Source organism: Cnephaeus nilssonii (assembly GCF_951640355.1).
Source record: "Cnephaeus nilssonii genome assembly, chromosome: 2".
Lineage (NCBI taxonomy): Eukaryota > Metazoa > Chordata > Mammalia > Chiroptera > Vespertilionidae > Cnephaeus > Cnephaeus nilssonii.
In genome coordinates, this window is record NC_137073.1 from 75,576,594 (window position 1) to 75,590,487 (window position 13,894).

Genomic DNA, 13,894 nt, shown 5'->3' on the forward strand with positions numbered 1-13,894 from the left:
AAGAAATCAGGAAATAGGTGGGAATCTTAGCTGAAAAACTGAGTATGAGCAGTTAGGTGCGCACCTTGGTGACTGTCACAGTAGCTACTGTGGTTAGTGGACCCGTCTGTGGTGAGTGGAGGGATTCCTGCCACTCCCGGGTACACCCAGCTTGCGCACTCTAGGAATTTTAGCCTGATCTGCAAGACCCTACACCAGTGGTCGGCAAACTGTGGCTCGCGAGCTACATGCGGCTCGTGAGCTTCGGTTTGCTGCTCTGTTGACTATTGAGTTTGCCGACCACTGCCTTAGGGAAAAACACTTAAGAAACATTTTAATAATGTACTAATGTCTTTAACCTGAAGTCAAAACTTCTGGGTAAGGTTAATGCCTTACGCAGTGGTTGGCAAACTCAGTCAACAGAGCGGCAAACCGCGGCTCGTGAGCCGCATGTGGCTCGTGAGCCGCAGTTTGCCAACCACTGCCCTACACGATCATGTTCTGTGTTTTTTTTTTAGAGCCTGTATTTGTCTGTTTGGCATCTACTCATCATAGAGCCAAACTAACACTCCAAGTTGCTTACATCTCCTCCTGAGAACTGCAGCCCATGGTCTGAACCACCTCCTTATCTAACTCACACACCCAGCCAGCATTTCCCCTGCCCTACACTAGCCCAGGCCCAGGTCCCAAGCAACTATTGGTCACCTTGGTAGCCACAGCCACCAATATGATTCAAACTAGCCGGTCAGCTGTCTCTTCTGCCCTGCCTCCCTTTCCTTTGGAAACCTGTCAAGGCTCTGGGCTGGGCATCCCTTCTCTCCACTCCTGCTTCCTGACCAGATCTGTTTCTTCCCCAGGCAGCCCACTGTCCTCAGGAGCCGTAAGCAGTAACTTCTGCTAACGGCACCTGCATCTCCACGTCACCGCTCCGGGGCCTTTGTAAGTGGGATCCCGAGGCTGCAGTTGAGATGGACCAGCCCCCGGGGCCTTTTCAGTCCCTGTTCCCTTTGCCTGCAACGCTCCTCCCTCTACCCACACGGCTTCCTCTCTCGCACTGACGTCTTTGCTCAAATATCACTGCTTCCAAGAAGGTTCCCCTGACCATCCCACCTCACGAACACACCGATCCCTCCCAAATCTGGAAGTCTCTATCCCTTTGTTCTACATTATTTTTCTTAATAGCTCTTACCGCTTCCTGGCTCATTATGTATTTGTTTATTCTGTGTGTTCCCTCACTGTGTCCCAGATGATTTACATTCCATTAGAGTGAGGCATGGATTTTGTTTTAACAACAAAGTTCCTACCACTTAGAACAATGCCCAGCACACAGTGATTACAAAAATAGATATTTCTTAAATGAATACCTTTTCTTTTCGCAGAGCACCTGGTTGGTTAGTGAGTACATGAATGATCTAAATCCCTTCAGATTTACAAGTCTCATTGGGCCAGAGAGCCATGAGAAGCCAGTCCTCTGGGTCAATAGAATATGAATTTCTAAAAGGGAGTCACTGGCTCAAAACACAGCCTGGGTAACCCCAGGATAACACCCCAGGCAAAGGTTTGTGCAATTAATACTGGGGATTAGGAAAAGCGAGCAGTTCCCATTCCTGAATTACCTGGCCCCATGCCATTTCTCTGACGTTACGTTTTGGACTCCGTGACTCTGAGGGGAGAAGGACAATGGCTTTATCAGACAGTAATAGCACCTCGCCCTCTCCTGAGGCCGCGGCTGAGAGTAGGAAGCATCTTAGCAAGCGTTGGCCTGGCACCGTTCAGAGTGCGCTGGGCTCTTTCCCTGCAGACGGAGCCCGAATCGCTCCTCTCTGCGAATGCTGTTCATCGGTTGTACGTTTTGTAGGTTCCAGCTCAACACTAGTTCACACGGGATACGGGCCGTCTTTTTCTCCCAACGATCACAAACAACAGCCAATGCTTTTCAGAGGAAAGCTGCATGTCCACAGGGAGCTTATAGTGCTGTATCTCAAAAAGATACCATTTAAGACAAGACCAAGAGGATGTAACAAGAACGACCAAAACCACAGAAGCTCGGGGAGGAAGAAAGGAATGTCTGCTCTCTCCGAAAGGCCCAGGAACGCACATTCCTCATGGGTGTGCCCCTCGGCCTCTCTGAAAAACACCCCGAAGGATTTGCACGCAGGCTGGCTTGGAGCTGCTCAGCTGTTGGCTTTAAGACGTTTCCATTTACCTAACGCAGGTGCTATCCTTTAGGACTAACATCGGGTCCGTTTTTCTCAGAGTTCAAAGACATTATAAAAAATGACTGAAATGGAGAAAGTTAGAGAAGGGAGAGTCGGTCCTTGTCAGCCTCCCAGCCCGTCTGGCAGACAGTGCTAGCTACGCCCTGGTCTGCAGGTATCCAGGTCAAGTTCTGCCGGAGGCACAGCTCCCTCACGGGCCACCCAGGCTGCTCTGTAACAGCTGAGTCGACAAGGCTGAGGACATAGCTATCTTGCCCTTGACAGAAAGAGCTTGCTGGTCTCTGGTAGCTGTTAAAGGAGCAGGGTGAGTCACCCGGCCATCGTGGTCTGACTGAAGTATTTCTGAGGCCTGTATAAGGCCCTTCCCTTGGATTCCCTCTTTATCAAGCAGCCCTCTGAATGTAATGAGACTTCTCCATGTAAGTCTTCTCGAGTATGTTTCTCTATGAAGAAGGCAATGTGCATACTTGCTACCATAGTTTCCAATCATCCTTGACAGTTATCTTTCTCAGGGTAACTAGAATTGACCTCTGGCACAGTCTCGTATGTTACACGGGGCGCTCTAGTTTTCAGGGGGTGGGCATCCCTTTGATGTCAGGTCCAGACCTGCAGGGCTGGCAGGCCAGGCTCTGGACCTGAGCTGCCCCTCTGGCCTCATAGAGCAGCCTCGCTCTTACCCACTGCGCGAACAGGGAAGAATGTGGGCCAGGGATGTGTTTGGTGTTTGTGAACTTAGTAGGCTGTGTAATACATGAATAAAGTTTCAAAAAATCAAATAGAAGTACAGGGTTAAAACAAAAAATAGTGGTCACCTCCCCAACGCCTTCCTGATTGAAGAATTCCCACTACTAAGAAACAACCATTTACAAATCTTTTCATTGCATTTTTTTATATTTGACTTCATAATTCTAAATAACATGCTAAATGATACTCTTTGAAGTACAGTATAATAAGGAATTAATGAGGTCCTCTGCCCCTTTGGCCACTCTCTATAGTCCTCCCTTAGTTTTTTGGGGTTTTTTTTTAAATCCTCACCAGAGGATATTTTTATTGATTTTTAGAGAGAGAGGAAGGTGAGAGGATGGAGAAAGAGAAACATCCATGTGAGAGAGAAACATCGATTGGTTGCCACCCATAAACACCCTGACCGGGGATCGAACCCCCAACCTGGGTATGTGCCCTGACTGGGAATTAAACCTGTGACCTTTTGGTGGACGGGACCATGCTCCAACGAACTGAGCCACACCAGCCAGGGCCACCCTTGGCCTTGGATTTGAACCTTTTGTTTGAACAGAGGGAAGATCTGGTCATTGCCGCCCTGGACCTCACACTGCGAGCTGCAGGCAGAGCCCGGGCCTGAGCACCCAACCAGGAGGGAGCCCACACTCTAACGCGGTGACCCTGGGCACTGGGCCACTTCTCTGGGCCTGGTTTATAAAGTAAAAGTGGTTCACATAACTTATGTGGACCTTTCTAGCTCTACAATCACTAAATCTGTATCGATGCTTACTGAAGGCAACTATCCCCGGAGGGATGTAGAAACGCAATCTGCTTCTGTAGAGAAACGCCTTCTGGGGAGAGCTGGCCTCGCTCTCCCGACTCCTGTGTCACCCACGGGTGGCGTCCTGAGGGGTGTGATCACTGTCATGCTTCTGTAGGGTTGGTACAGATACCACTCCCTCTTCTCAGATGTCCCAGCCAACAGCTGCACAGTGCGCCTGTGTGCCTTGAGGCCAGCACCAAGCCCTGGCAGTTATGTCCTGGGGTTGTTTTCTCTAAATCCTCAAAAAAGCATCATGATTGTATTTGGACGTGGGGTCATGTTGAGGTCCTGGGACTCCCTCCTCTGAGAGGAAGAGGAAGTAAAGAGCCTGCCCCATAGACGGGTCCCATGAAGCTGCATAGACCAGCTGCAACCGGCTGGCTCCAGTTGATTGTAACGCACTGGACACACACTGTGCGAAATGGGAAATGCGTGCAGGATGTTATGGGTTGAACTGTGTCTCCAAAGAAGACATGTTAAGGTCCTAACCCCCAGTACCTCAGAGTGTGACCTTATTTGGAAATAGGGTCATTGTTGATATGAGTTAAGATGAGGTCGTCCTGGAGCAGGGTGGGCCCTTAATCAAACATGACTGACGGCCTTAAAAAAGGACCCGTGAGAAAACGCAAGGGAAGAAAGAACACCGTGTGGAGATGGAGGCAGAGTCGGAGCTCTACAGCTGCAAACCCACATTGGGAAACCGATGCGCAGGGTTTGCCTGTACAGAGAGCCAAGGTGAACATCGCCTTTGGCCATCCCTTGATTGAAAATGCATCAGAGAAATGTTTAAGCCCGGTAAACATTAGAACATAATTAAATGATCATCAATATTTAAACCCTCAAGATAGCCCAGTCAGTGAAATGGAAAATTCCAGACTCTCCTAGAATCCCTGCCATCAATCCATCTATATTTAACATGTTGGAGGTTGTTTCTCGGGCCTTGTTGACAATCTGACAACAAAATTGCTAGGAATTTATCGTGCGCTAAGAACGGCGCTAGGTGCTGGGAATACGAAGATCAATAGGGAGCAACAAGTGCCCCAGTGCCCCCCTCATAAACGTCACCTTCTGGTGAGAAACCAGACATGCAACACTATTTCAAATAATGAAAGATTACAAGCATGGAAAAAACAAACCGAAAAGTTCAGGGTGCTGAGCCAGCCTGTAATGGGAGACGTGATGGTGGTGTGCTGGAGAACGGTAACACCTGCTCAAAAACACCCTGTGTGGCCTTCGCTCAGTACTCCACCATGGCTGATTGTATCTCTGTCAGCAAAGCAAGAGCTGCTCTGAGATGCACAGTAGCAGACCAGGACATTGTGCTTACACATGGCCTCAAGAGCATGGATAATTGGACAATGTAATAAAATAATTAGGATGTAATGAGTGTCAGTGATAATTACATTTGTTTTTGTGTACTGTGTTTAATTGTGTTTTTATAATTTAATTTCTAATAATGGCTGGTTAACATCCAGCTTGTAAAAGTCCACCTCTCACAAGCTGGAAGGAGTTCGGGGCCAGGGGTTAAGGAAGGCTCCTAAGGAGGTGACACTTAACCTCAAGGATGAATTGAAATGAGCTAAACACAGAGGAGGTGAGGACGACCCTTCCAGGCAGGAACCATGACATGTAAGAAGGTCCTGGGATTAATGAGAGCTGGACATACTTGAGAAACTAAGAACAAAGAAAGTGAGGGAAATGAGACTAAAGAGAAAGATGGGGGCTAAATTATGCAGAGCCTTGTAGACCATGGAGAGGATTTTAGACTTTATTTTAAGTGCAATGGGAAAGTATTGGAGGTGGTAAGCAGGGGAGTGATAATCAGGGATACGTACTTAAATTATTCTGCTCTGCAAATGAATTAAACATGAATGCAAGCCCTGGCTGGCTTGGCTCAGTGGATAGAGTGTCAGCCTGGGGACTGAAGGGTCCCAGGTTCAATTCTAGTCAGGGGCACATGCCCGGGTTGTGCAGGAGGCAGCCAATAGGGGGCGTGCAGGAGGCAGCCAATCAATGATTCTCTCTCTTTAAAAAAAAATACATTTTATTGATTTTTTACAGAGAGGAAGGGAGAGGGATAGAGAGTTAGAAACATCAATGAGAGAGAAACATCGATCAGCTGCCTCTTACACACCTCCTACTGGGGATGTGTCCACAACCAAGGTACATGCCCTTAACCGGAATCAAACCTGGGTCCCTTGAGTTCACAGGCCGATGCTCTATCTACTGAGCTAAACCAGTCAGGGCCAATGATTCTCTCTCATCATTGATGTTTCTATCTCTCTCTCCCTCTCCCTTCCTCTCTGAAATCAATAAAAATATATTTTAAAAATAAATAAATAAACATGAATGCAAGATGACAAAAGTATATGCAACAAAAGAAAAAAATAGACAAATTGGATTTCCTCAAAATGAAAAATTTTGTGCATCAAAGGACACTACCAAGAGAGCAAAAAGATAACCCACAGAAGGAAAAAAAATATTTGCAAATCATATATCTGATATCAGACTCTAATATCCAGAACACATAAAGAACTACTCCAGCTCAGCAACAAGAAACCAAACAGTCAGTTAAACAATGGACAAAATATGTGAGTAGATATTTCTCCAAAGAAGGTATAAAAATGAACAACAAGCTCTTGAAAACATGCTCAATGTCATTAGTCCCTAGGGAAATCCAAGTCAGGACCACCGTGAGATACCACTTCACACTCATTAGGATGGCTACAATTAAAACACAATGACAAGGGTGATGAGGATGCAGAGAAATTCAAACCCTCCAATTTTGGGTGGGAATATAAAACTGTAAAGCTGCTGTTGAAAATTTTGGGCATTTCCTCAAGTTAAATATAGACTACCATATGGCCCAGCAATTACACACACTCATAAGTATCCCCCCCAAAAATGTTAAAAAAAAAAGTGTTCAAACAAAAACGTGTACACAAATGTTCATAGCAACACTATTCCCAGTAGCCAAAAGGTAGAAACAACTAAATATCTCTCAACTGATAAATAGATAAACTAAATGTGGTATATCCACATAATGGAATATTATCCAGCCATAAAAGGGAATGAAGTACTAATACATGCTACAACACGAATACACCTTGAAAATATCACATTATGTGAAAGAAGCCGGGCAGAAAAAGCCACATAGTATGTGAATTTGTTTATGTGAAATAACCAGCACAGACAAATTCATAGAGACAGACAAAAATAGTGGTTACCAGGAGGCAGGAGTAGGGAAGAATAGTAAATACTGCTTAATAGGCATCAGGTTTTCTTTCCGGGTGATAAAAATATTTTAGAACAAGAGAGTGGTGATGTTTGTACACATTATGAGTGTTCTGTCACCAAATTTACACAATAAAATGATAAGTTTTATCATGTGTATTTTGCTACAATAAGAAAAAAGGGAATGCAAGGGGTCTGTATGGAAATATTTGGTTGGTAGTATTGTGGGGACTTAGGAGTGAGGGCATAGCTTCCAAGATTTTTATGCCATTTACCAAAATAGAATATTATTATTTTTTGTATTTAAATTCTGTATTGTTTAAAGTATTACATAAGTCTCTTTTTCCCCCCATTGACCTCTCCCCGGCCACCCCCACCCCCCCAGCACATGCCCTCTTCTCCCCCACTTCCCCCCCTTCCCCCCCCCCCACGTCTGTGTCCATTGGTTATGCTCATATGCATGTATACAAGTCCTTTGGTTGATCTCTTACCCCCTCACCCGCCGCCTTCCCTCATAGGTCGGACAGTCTGTTCGATGCTTCAAAATAGAATATTTTTAAGGTAGAATATTCTTAAGATCCTGAGTTCCCTTCTGGACATGTGTGACAGAGATGCCTGAGAAACAAGCAGAATTTTAGGAATGTAGGTGGTTGCTTGGTATGTCTTCCTCCTGCTTGTTACCTATATTCCAGGTGGCTGATGCACCTCCAGGCCTCCTGTCCACGTGACAGAAAAGAAGAAGGTGTGGAGGAGGGGTTCAGGAAGACGCGGGGGTGGGGGGTGCGGGGAGAGGGGGGAGGAAAGGGAAGCTTTCCCAGAAACTCTTAGCTTCTGGCCCATCGATCAGATGAGTGGCAGTGGCCACCCTTTGCCGCAGGGAAGGAGGAAAAGGAATTTTGCTGGGCACACTGCCCCTTGTAAACAAAACTGTGGTCCTGTTAGTGGGGAAGAAACGGGACTGGCTCTATCGGAGAGGCAAATACCACTGTCTGCCAGGTGAGGTAATGAATGTCATGAACAATTCTAGCAGACTCTGGACAGAAAGGCTGGAAAATAATATCCTCTTAACTTGTCAATGAGGCTGAGCGATTTCAATTCCTTTCATCTCATAGTTCATTCACCTTTTTCAAAATCTCATCACATCCGCAGCTTTTCCCTAAGTTGCTTTGACTTTCCCACATCCCCCGTGGCCCCCGCAGAGGAAGAAGAGTAGACATCAGCCTCCTTCATCTGACAGTTCCGTAAGGTGTACGTGCTGGTGCCAGGCTCTAGAAAAATCAAGTTAAACAGCCACCCCGATGGAAGCTGCAGCCTGTTGTTTGGCACGTAGGCGTGGGGGCCAGTGAGGGTTTCAGTCACCCACGGCTTGGTGAGGCTTTCATTTTCTCATTTCACCTCAGATGGAATGTTCATTGTTTGGCCTTTGCTCAAAGATGAGAACCTTTTACAGAATAAAAGAAACCTCCAGCTCTTCATGACTAAGCCCAACCTAAAATAAATGTAGTTTTGTCACACACACAAATAGACATGCCATTTAAAAATATGTCCCAAGTGACTGCATTTTTACCCTTCAGCTTTAAGTCCCAATTACCCCTGGAAGCATCAGGATTGAAATGGCTGATGCTGTTCCAGGCTCGGGTGCTGGCAGGAGCAGTGGACAGAGGCGGAGGCGAACTCCTGGAAGTGAGTCTGCCTTGGAGAATTATTTAGGGCAGGAGGTATCGCTTTCCTGTGCTTGCCTCAAGAGACCGGTGTTTAATGTTTGCTTTGTGCCTCCAGGGGAAAATATCACCTTTCTCTCCTGCACTACAAGGCTCTGTTGCCTCATTTATAAAGCATGCAGTCGCTCCTCTCGGTAATTATACTTGTAAGCATAAGATTCCACTCTGCATTTTTTCTCCTGGTTGGTTTAAGGAAATATTGAACATTGAACATCGAAATGGCAGAGTGCAGTAGGCCACTCTGGGAAGAGCCTTGCTCTGGAGTCAGGACACTGGGGGTCTCGTGCTGGGCCTCCTAACAGACTGGGCGATCCCTCCACTTGTCTGGGTTTCTGTTTCCTGATCTGTTAAAAGGAAGAAGGAGAAAGTGGTAGGTCGGTGGAGGAGCCTTTGAACAGCTAATTCCCAAGGCCCCCTCAGGCTTAAATTTTCTGTGATTTTATTGTGTAAGCCAAGGTATCGGATAGAGGTAGCAGTACATTTTGTTTCCAGCTGCAAATATGGGGAAAAATAACTTCCTGTGGTGTCATTATTAGATTTTTTTTTCCATAATCAAGTATTTGAGATAGAAAGCTAGCCCACTGGTTAAGTGGTTCAACAATGTGAGAGAGAGCATTTTTTATTTTTTACAGATTTTATAGAGGTATAATGGACACCAACTAAACTTCACATAATTAGAGTGTACAGTGTGGTGAATTTTGACATTTGTACATACCCGTGAAACCATCACAACCTTCAAGACAGTGAACATGTCCGTCACCCTCAAAGGTTCTCTCATTCCCCTTTACCATCCTTCCCATCTCTCTCCACGCTCCTCAGGCAACCACTGACCTGCTTCCTGTCACTACTAGTATAGTTGCATTTTCCAGGTTTTTGTATAAATAGAATCAGTAGTATATACTCATTTTGTCTCGTTTTTTTTTCACTCAGTATAATTACTTTGAGATTCACCCATGATGTAGCATGTATCAATAGTTTATTCCTTTTTATTAGTAAGTAGTATTCCACTGTAGGGCTATCTCACAGGTTACCCATCCACATATTGAAGGGCATTTGGGTTGTTTCCAGTTTTTTACTATTATGACTAAAGTTGCTATAAACATTTGTGTGTAAAAATCTCTGTATGGCCAAAACCGGTTTGGCTCAGTGGATAGAGCGTCGGTCTGTGGACTGAAAGGTCCCAGGTTCGATTCCGGTCAAGGGCATGTACATTGGTTGCAGGCACATCCCCGGTGGGGGGTGTGCAGGAGGCGGCTGGTCGATGTTTCTCTCTCATCGATGTTTCTAGCTCTCTGTCCCTCTCCCTTCCTCCCTGTAAAAAATCAATAAAATATATTTTTTTAAAAAAATCTCTGTATGGACATATATTTCCTTTTCTCTTTGGTATGTATCCTGGGGATGGAATGGCTTGAGCATCTGGTAAATAAACGTTTTGTTTTTTTAAGGAAACTGCCGAACTGTTTCCAACATGGTTGCACCATTTTGCATTCCCACCAGCAGCATCGGAGAGTTCCAGTTTTCCTGCATTCCTGTCAACACTTGGTATGTCATTTCCCCCCTTTTTTTCCTTTAATCATTCTAATATGTCTATAGTGGTATCATATTGTTTTAATTTGTGCTTCCTGATGATTTTTCTTTATGTGCTTATTTACATACATTTTCTTGGAGAAGTGTCTGTCCAAAATGTTGTCCATTGCTTTATTGGGTTGTTTGTTTCCCCATTATCAAGTTTAGACAATTCTTTATGTATCCTGGAAACGCCTTGGATCAGATACATTATTTGCAAATATTTTCTTCCAGTAGGTGGCTTGTCTACTCATTCTCTTGACAGTGTCTTTCAAACAGCAGATGTTTTTTATCTTGATAAAATTCAACTTGTCAGTTATTTGATGGGCTATGCTTTTAGTATTGTGTCTAAGAAATCTCGGTGTAGCCTAAAGTCACAAAGGTTTTTTTACATTTTCTTCTAGAAGCTTTAAAAACAAATTGTTAAAGCCTGGCCAGTGGCTTGGCTGGTTGGAACATCATCCCATGTCCCGAAAGTTTGGGGGGTTTGATCCGCAGTCAGGAGTGTGTGTGAGGGAACTGATCAATGTTTCTCTGTCACATTGATGTTCCTCTCTCTTGCTCTTTCCTTTCCTCTCTCTCTCAAATCAATAAAAATATATCCTCTGTGAGGATTTAAAAAATGTTTTAGATTTTACATTTAGGTCTATGACCCATGTTGAGTTAAATTTTGTATATGGTATCAAGTATAAATCACTTTTTTTTGTATATGGATATTCAGTTGTTCAAATATCATTTGTTGAAAAGACTATCTCTACTAAATTCCTTTTGTAATTTTGTGAAAAATAAGTTGTCAATATATGTATGGGTTCATTTCTGGTCTTCCCATTCTGTTCCATTTATCGACTTGGTGAGCTATTCATTTGTCTTATTTTACCTCAGGTGGAATTTTGTGCCACCCTGTCTTGATTATTATAACTTTATGAGATTTGAAATTGGGTAATATATGTCCTACAATTTTTTTTCAAAGATGGTTGGCTGTTTGGGAGTGGTGGGTGGCATTACAATATGAATTTTAGAATCATTTAGTCAATTTCTATATAAAAGCCTTCTGGTGTTTTAGTTGAGATTCGTCAAATCTATAGATTGGGGAGGAATGGTGTTGCAACTATATTGAATTGAATCTTCAGACCCATGAGCGCAGTTTCTGTCCATTTATTTGGCATCTCTTAATTTTTCTTTCAATAATGTTTGCAGTATATAGATGTTGAACATTTCTGTTAGATTTATCCTTAAACATTTCATAGATTTTATGCTATTGTAATTGGTATTGTTTTAAAATTGTTAAATATCTGAGTGCACATTGCTAGTATAGAGAAATACAATTGATTTTTTTTATATGTTGTGCATGTCTTCAACCATGCCAAAATCACTTATTAATTCTAACAGCTTTTTTATAGATTTCACTGGACTTTCTACAGATCATATTGTCAGTGAATAGACATTTTAATTTATTTCTTTTCAATCTGGATGCTTTTTATGTTTGTCTGTTTGTTGTTGCCTGATTGCACTGGCTGGAACTTTAAAAGCAATGTTGAAGAGAGGTGTTGAGAATGGTCATCCTTGTCTTGTTCCTGATCTTAAGAGGAAAGCACTCAGTCTTTCATCATTATGAAGTTAGCTGTAAATTCTTATAAATGAATTTTATCAAGTTAAGGAAAATTCCTTCTATTCCTAGTTTGCTGAGAGTTTATGAGGACTAGATGGTGAATTTTGTTAAGTGTTTTTTTCTGCATTTATTGAGATGATTATATAGAGTTGTTTTGTTTTTAGTTTGTTTATATAGTGAATTACATTGATAGATTTTTCAAATATTAAACCAATCTCATGTCTATTATCTGTTTAGATTTTAGCATCTATATTTGTGAGGGATAATGGGCATCTCTTTCCTTGCGATGTCTTTGGCTGACTTTTGTCTCAGAATAATGATGGCCATATAGGATGAGTTAGGAAGGATTTTCCTCATCTTCACATTTTGGAGAAAGCATTTCTGTAGGATTGGAATTATTTCTTTCTTAAATATTGGGTAGAATTTGTGAGTAAAGCTATCTGGACTGAAGTTTTATTTATTGGGATATGTTTAACTTCAAATTAATTTCTTCAATAGACAAAGAGCTACTCAGGTTACTTATTATTATTATTATTATTATTTTTTTTTTTTTAGTGAGCTTTGGCAATTTGTGTCTTTCAAAGAATTTTTTTATTTCATCTAAGCTATCAAATTTATTGTATAAAAGTATTAATAATATTCCTTTATTATCTTAGAATCCATAGTGATATTACTTCTATTATTCCTGGTATTAATAATGTGTCTTCTTTCTTTTTCTCCTTAATAGGATTTATTAATTATCTTGTTCTTCCCAAAGAGCTGGCTTTTGGTTTCATTGATCTTCTCTATTTTTTTTTCTGTTTTCTATTTCATTGAGTTCTGCTTAGATGATTATTATTATTTCCTTTCTTCTGTTTACTTTGGGTTTCATTGGCTCTTTTTCTAATTTTTTAAGATGAAAGCTTATACCAAAGATCTCTCATCTTTGCTAATATAGATGTTTAGTGCTAATGATTTTCCCCCTAAGTATTGCCTTTGTGGCACCCCATAACATTTAATATGTTGTAATTTTTTTTATTCAGTTCAAACTCCTTTCTAATTTTCTTTTCTTGGCCCTAAGTAATTTTCATAAATTCATGTGCTGACCAGTACTTGGCTGAAACTCAAGGAGGACCCTCTGCAGGTCTCTGAATTTCTCTCTGTGTGTAGCTCTCTCTCCTCTGGTACTCTGTTCTACAAACTCTATCTGTGTGGTCTCCTCAGACACGTGGCTCTATCACCTCAGCTCAGAGAGTGCTGGGCTCTGCCTGGATTCCCCTCCCTGCTTCCCAGCCTGGGAACTCTGTCCAGCAAGTAATCTGGAGTAATCATAGGACTCAGTGTTGTTTTTTTCCCAAGCATCTTATATATCACTATTTTTCATTACCTGATGTTCTAGTGTCTTGATATCTGTCATTTCATTTTTTTTCTTATTTTATGATGTTCATTTCAGGTTAAAGGATAAATCTGATCCCTGTTACTCCATATAGCCAGAAGTCCGGGGGTGAGGGAGGATGTCCCTAGCATCTTAGTCTTTCTCTCGAAACTCTCCCTCATGGGGCCTAATGATCACAAAATGGCTCCTATATCACTAAGCATTATCTTTACATTTAATACAGGATTTAATCTCAGCCATGTTTGCCCATTTCATTACAAATGAAAAATATTTTCCCAAAAGTTCCCCTAGCAAACTTACCCTTATATCTCATTGGCCATAATGAGGCCATACTTTTCTGCAAGTGAGTCTGAGAAAACAGGAAACAGTATTTCATGATTGGCTTATATTTAGGTAGGATTTAGCACCAAACATTGCTACCCCAAAAGGCTTGAAGAAGGGAAGGGAATGGGACATAGGATACTGGATAGGTAACTAATAGGGTATGCCACTCAGGCAAGTTTTCTATAGAAGGTAAGATCAGCTTTGTGTCTGCCCTGGCACCTCTTTGCCTGCACACAATCCACAGAGGCTTTTCTGACATTAGCTGCTTTCCAACCTCTCTGTAGCTGATAAAGACTCTTGTGTACCCAGGGTAAGGGTGGGGGG

At 42.6% G+C, this 13,894-nt stretch overlaps 1 protein-coding gene across 2 annotated transcripts in view; it reads left to right on the forward strand.

The window, feature by feature from the left end:
• The first annotated feature begins 2,488 nt into the window (after positions 1 to 2,488).
• FAM169A (family with sequence similarity 169 member A) overlaps positions 2,489 to 13,894 on the forward strand; it is a 134,148-nt gene continuing 122,742 nt past the window's right edge. For both annotated transcript variants that reach the window (XM_079788097.1, XM_079788099.1), the window contains exons 1-2: positions 2,489 to 2,502; positions 10,142 to 10,238. The gene's annotated coding sequence lies outside the window, so the exon portion shown is untranslated. The remainder of the gene's footprint in view (positions 2,503 to 10,141; positions 10,239 to 13,894) is intronic.